This window comes from Dama dama, chromosome 9, assembly GCF_033118175.1.
Source record: "Dama dama isolate Ldn47 chromosome 9, ASM3311817v1, whole genome shotgun sequence".
NCBI lineage: Eukaryota > Metazoa > Chordata > Mammalia > Artiodactyla > Cervidae > Dama > Dama dama.
Genome location: NC_083689.1, coordinates 58,123,510 through 58,130,015, shown reverse-complemented (window position 1 = coordinate 58,130,015; position 6,506 = coordinate 58,123,510).

Below are 6,506 nucleotides of genomic sequence, written 5' to 3'. Positions count from 1 at the left end.
AAAGAGTAATATTTCCGTAAATGCTTCCATGAAAATAACTTACAAATTTCCATTACAGTTAGACAGTTTAAAACTCACAAGAGACTTTCATCCTCACTCTAACAATCCAAGCAAACCCAATAAGCTATAAAACCACAGCTAGCAAAACAAAACACCCCATCAAAGACTTCAGGATGCAAAGAAATTAAAAAAAAAAAACTAAATTCCAGAAAGTAGCAATTTCTTCACAGAAAAGAGATAGATAAAACCAATTAAAACTATGAAAAAACAAATGCTAGAAGTGAAAAATTCAGTATTAGAAATGGATAATTCATTTGGTAGGCCTAAGTGCAGACTAGACACAGCAGAAAAAAGGCAGAACTTGAAGACTGGTCAAGAGGCAGCATTCAGATGGAAACACCCCAAAATGGGGAAGGTAGGTTAAAATCAGATGTTCATGAGACAATATCAGTTAGTCTAATACTTAGAGTTTCAGAAGAAAAGAGAAAAAGGGGTAAACTATACAGATAATGGTCAAAAACTTTCTAAAATGGACAGAAGACATTAACCTAAGACACAAGAAGCTCAGTAAGAAGAAAGCAGAATAAAGTAAAGAACATCTAAAATTACCATGGTCAACTGATAGAAACCAAAGACAATGAGGAAGTCATAAAAGCAGTAAGAGAAAGATTAAAATGTTTTAAATGTCAGCAAATCAAATTCAAAATAATTAAGTGATATATTTCCCATAATGCAAGTTTAGTGCAACATTTGAGAAGCAGTCAATATATGTCATTATAATAAAGAATATGGGATATAAATCCTGCAATTATAACAATATATGCAAAAAAATTTTGATAAAATTCAGTATCCACTTATTATAAAACTCTCGGTAAATTAAAAGTCAAAGGAAACTTGCTCAATTGAAAGAAGTCACCTAATAAAGTCCTGAAATCTAACATGATATGTAACAGTAAAATACTGAAAATGTTTCCTCTAAGACAGGAACAAGGCCAGAATGACTATTCTAATGATTTCTATTCATATTTTACAAGTGGTCTTGCCCAGTGCAATAAGTTCACAGGTTAGAAAGAAATAAAAATGTTTATAGATAATATGATTGATTATGTAGAAAGACTGAATGGAATATTTAAGAAAAAAATAAAACCAATGAATGAGTTTAGCAAAAAATAGATGATGCATAGTAAATATAAAAAATTACAATTGTTTCTATATATTAGCAAAAAATAATTAGAAACATAAAAAATAACCATTTGCCATAGCAACTAAAGGGCTTCCCATGCGGCACTAATGGTAAAAAAAACCCACTGCCAATGCAGGAGACGTAGAGACGCAGGTTCTATCTTTGGGTCGGGAAGATCCCCTGGAGGAGGGCATAGCAACCCACTCCAGTAATCTTGCCTGGAGAATCCCATGGAGAGAGAAATCTGGCAGGCTACAGTCCACAGGATTGCACAGAGTTCGACACAACTGAAGCAACTCAGCATGCACATATGCATAGCACCTAAAACATAAAATATCTAGGAATAAATGTAACAACAAATGCATATAACTTGCAAAAATTATTTAAAATTTCTGAAAAAAAATTAAATAATACCTAAGTAAATGATAACAAATACAATATTTCTGAATCAAAAGGCTCAGTATTATTAAGATACCTATTCTTTCTAAGGGCTTCCCTGGTAGTTCAGTTGGTAAAGAATGCTCCTGCAATGCAGGAGACCCCAGTTCGATTCTTGGGTCAGGAAGATCCACTGGAGAAGGGATAGACTACCCACTCCAGTATTCTTGGGCTTTCCTGGTGACTCAGATGGTAAAGAATCTGCCTGCAAGGTGGGAGACTTGGGTGCAGTCCCTGGGTTGGGAAGACTCCCTGGAGAAAGGAAAGGCTACCCACTCCAGCATTTTGGCTTGGAGAATTCCGCGGACTAAGGGACTTTCACTTTCACTCTAAATTGATCTACATACAATAAATATCTAAATTCTAACAGACCTTTGAACAAGAAATTGACAGGTTGATTCTAAATGTATGCAGAAAAGCAAAAGATTTAGATATGCTAAAACACTAAAAAAATCTTTTTAAAAAGAGACAGATGGAGAACTTACATTATTTATTTAATGACTTGCTAAAAAGCTACAATAATAAAAACAGTGTTGAACTGGCCTAAAGATAGACAAATACATGAATGGAATAGTTTATAAGTAGAGTGACATTACATGGTCAAAATATTTTCTTTTTAAAAAAATTAATTAATTTATTTTAATTGGGGGCTTATTACTTTACAATATTGTAGTGGTTTTTGCCATACATTGACATGAATCAGCCATGGGTATACATGTGTTCCCCATCCTGAACCCACCCCTACGTCCCTCCCCATCCCATCCCTCCGGGTATTCCCAGTACTCCAGCCCTGAGCACCCTGTCTCATGCATTGAACCGGGACTGGTGATCTATTTCACATGTGATAATATACATATTTCAATGCTATTCTCTCAAATCATCCCATTTCTAACATGGTACCAAGTAAAATTTTATTTGCTTGTTTTGAGTTATTTTAAACTTAGAGAAAAGTTGCAAATACAGTACAAAGAATTCATATATATTTCTTACTTGGCTGCTCTTATTTGAAGCTGAAACTCCAATACTTTGGCCACCTCATGCGAAGAGTTGACTCATTGAAAAAGACCCTGATGATGGGAGGGATTGGGGGCAGGAGGAGAAGCAGACGACAGGGGATGGGATGGCTGGATGACATCACCAATTCGATGGGCATGAGTTTGAGTAAACTCCGGGAGTTTGTGATGGACAGGGAGGCCTGGCATGCTGTGATTCATGGGGTCGCAAAAAGTCGGACGTGACTGAACTGACTGAACTGATTGTTAATATATTATATAACCACAGTACCTCTGTCAAAATTTAAAAATGAAAGTAAAAAAGAAAAACATTTTCTAATTATTATTAACCAAACTCAACTCTTTCTTTGGATCTCATAAGTTTTTACACTACTGTTCTTTATTTTGTAGTTTCAGAATCTAGGTCAGAAAGTCAAATTGTGTTAGACATTATGTCTCCTTACATTCCTCTGGTTTGTGACAGTTCCTGTCTTGTTTATGATGACCTTGATATTTTTGAAGAGTACTGGTCAAATATTTTGTACAATGTCCGTCAGTGTGAGTTTGTTGTTTTTCTCATAGTTGGTCTGGGGCTAGGGGTGTTTGGAAGGTATATCAGATGTAAAGTACCTTTCTCATGTCATCATATCTGGAGGACATGCTATCAACATAACATCACCAATGATATTAACTTGGATCATGGGGACAAGACAGTATCGCCAAGCTTTTCCATTGTTGCTTCCTCATTCCACTCTCTACTCATTGGAACCAAGTCACCAAGTTCAGTCCATCACTCAAGGGCAGAAAGGAGATTAAGCCCTACTAGCTGGAGAAGAAGGTGTCTGCACAAATTATTTGGAATTATTCTGTATGAAAAAGATTTTTCCTTTATTTATTTATCCAATTATTTATTTTAATCTTGTGATTGGATCTTATATTATTTATTGTGTTACTAAACTGTTCCAGCTTTGGCCACTGGGGCTTTTTTCAGATTCATTCACATGTATCTTCAAGAAGCCTCCATCTTTTTAGCTTTTGAACATGTTCTTACATTTAAACACTACGAGAAACAGCAGGTTCATCTTGTATTTTCTTTTTTTAGCCCTAAAGTTAACAATTTCTCCAAGAGACCCAGGTACCTATTATTAGAGAATGGTGTCCAGAAACAAAGATCTAGGAACTAAATATCCTCATTGTTACTTGGAATGTCACTACCTTTAGGCTAAATTCTTGGTGAACAAGACTAAGAAATTTATATATGTATACTAACTCATGCATATATATGTACCTATACTTATTTCTGGTTCTCTCCATCAGTATTATGATAAATTAAACCTATGTTAATACTGATATCTCCTACTGTGATCCAGTGCCATATAACTCATTCTTGCCTCCCCCCTTGCCCATCTATAACTTTGTTCTCCAACAATGAGAAGTCTCTCACTGCCATCCATATTCATTTAATTATTTTTGACCTCAGTATACAAGTAAGAAATTTTAAGAATTGTTTAATCTATATCCCCATGATAAACAACTTTACTAAGTAGAGTACAGTGTTTGTGTTCAATGCCTTTTGTTTTTGGCCTTACAGTTTCTAGTTGAAAATTTATCTTCTAAAAGTTACATAAGTCAACTCCTATTTCCTCATCCCTCTCTGTGAAGTCATGTCATACACATGCAGTACAGATTATTCTTTTGTCACAGTCAACATTTTATCCTTGGATTTTCTGCAACCTCCTGGTTCATTTTTAATTTAATTTGAACACTAAAGTCTACTCTCTGGGATGTAAATTTCAGTGGGTTTTGACAATTTCATAGTCATGTATTCATCATATCAGATAAAATGGATCAATCACCCTAATCATTCTTGTTTACCTTCTGTAATCAGCCACTCTCTCCTCTCCCAACCATTGGCAACCACAGGTGTATTTTCTTCTGTTCTTATAGCTTTCCTCTTCTAGAATACCTTATGAAGGCATTCATTTGATATGTAACATTTTGGTTCTTTCACTTAGCAAAATGCACTTAAGTTTCATCTATGTTTGCATATGGATCAGTAGTTCATTTCTTTTTATAGCTAGGTAGAATTCCATTGTTTGGATACATATCCATTCACCTAGTGAAACACACTGTGGTTGCCTCCAGTTTCAAGCAATTAAGAATAAATCTCCTGTAAACATATACACCTTGTATATGGATGAAAAAAATTTACAGTTCTAATAGGTAAACATCTAGGCATGTAGTTTCTGAGTCACCTGATAAGAACATTTACTTTTCAAGAAACTTGCAAACAATTTTCAAAGTGGCTTTACAATGTTGCATTCCAACCAGCAATATATTCAAGTTCCTACAGCTCTAAATTTTCACCAGTGTTTAGTACTGTTAGTTTTTTTTTAGACTTTGTTATCCAGTACAGGGATATGAATACAGTAAACATGAACAAATGTGATCCCGCAACTCTGATTCAACCAAATTGTACTGACTAGGATAAATGAGGAAAATGCCAATCTGCATTAGTGTCAGGAAACGAGCTTTATGAACGTTTTAAGAAATTAGATCTCATTAAAAGGAAGTAAAACAATTTGGGATAGAAATGACAAAAGGGTTTATCTCATGTGATCACTTTGATTAACTGCTAAAGGAATGTTTAGCATTTCCCATTAAAAAGAATTTTGAGACTATACTGGGTCTCAGGGAAAAGGAATGCTGTAAACAATTAGCAATGTATACATTATAAGCAGACAACAAGGCACTGAACTACAAAAAAGTACTGGACTTTGTTAGAGCATTCTTTGGGATTTCCTATCTTTGGGATTAGAATGAAAACTGACCTTTTCCAGTCCTGTGACAACTGCTGAGTTTTCCAAATTTGCTGGCATATTGAGTGCAGCACTTTCACAGCATCATCTTTCAGGATTTGAAATAGCTCAACTGGAATTCCATCACCTCAACTAGCTTTGTTCATAGTGATGCTTTCTAAGGTCCACCTGACTTCACATTCCAGGATGTCTGGCTCTAGGTTAGTGATCACACCAGCGTGGTTACCTGGGTTGTGAAGATATTTTTTCTACAGTTCTTCTGTGTATTCTTGCCACCTCTTCTTAATATCTTCTGCTTCTGTTAGGTCCATACCATTTCTGCCCTTTATCAAACACATCTTTATATGAAATGTTCCCTTGGTGTCTCTAATTTTCTTGAAGAGATCTCTAGTCTTTCCCATTTTGTTGCTTTCCTCTATTTCTTTGCATTGATGGCTGAGGAAGGCTTTCTAATGTTTCCTTGCTATTCTTTGGAACTCTGCATTCAAATGGGAATATCTTTCCTTTCCTCCTTTGCTTTTCGCTTCTCTTCTTTTCACAGATATTTGTAAGGCCTCCTCAGACAACCATTTTGCCTTTTTGCATTTCTTTTCCATGGGGATGGTCTTGATCCCTGTCTCCTGTACAATGTCACAAACCTCTGCCCATGATTCATCAGGCACTCTGTCTATCAGATCTAGTCCCTTAAATCTATTTCTCACTTCCACTGTATAGTCATAAGGGATTTGATTTAGGTCATACCTGAATGGTCTAGTGGTTTTCCCTACTTTCTTCAGTTTCAGTCTGAATTTGGCAATAAGGGGTTCATGATCTGAGCCACAGTCAGCTCCTGGTCTTGTTTTTGCTGACTGTATAGAGCTTCTCCATCTTTGGCTGCAAAGAACATAATCAATCTGATTTCGGTGTTGACCAACTGGTGATGTCCATGTGTAGAGTCTTCTCTTGTGTTGTTGGAAGAGGGTGTCTGCTATGACCAGTGTGTTCTCTTGGCAAAACTCTATTAGCCTTTGTCCTGCTTCATTCTGTACTCCAAAGACAAATTTGCCTGTTACTTCAGGTGTTTCTTGACTTCCT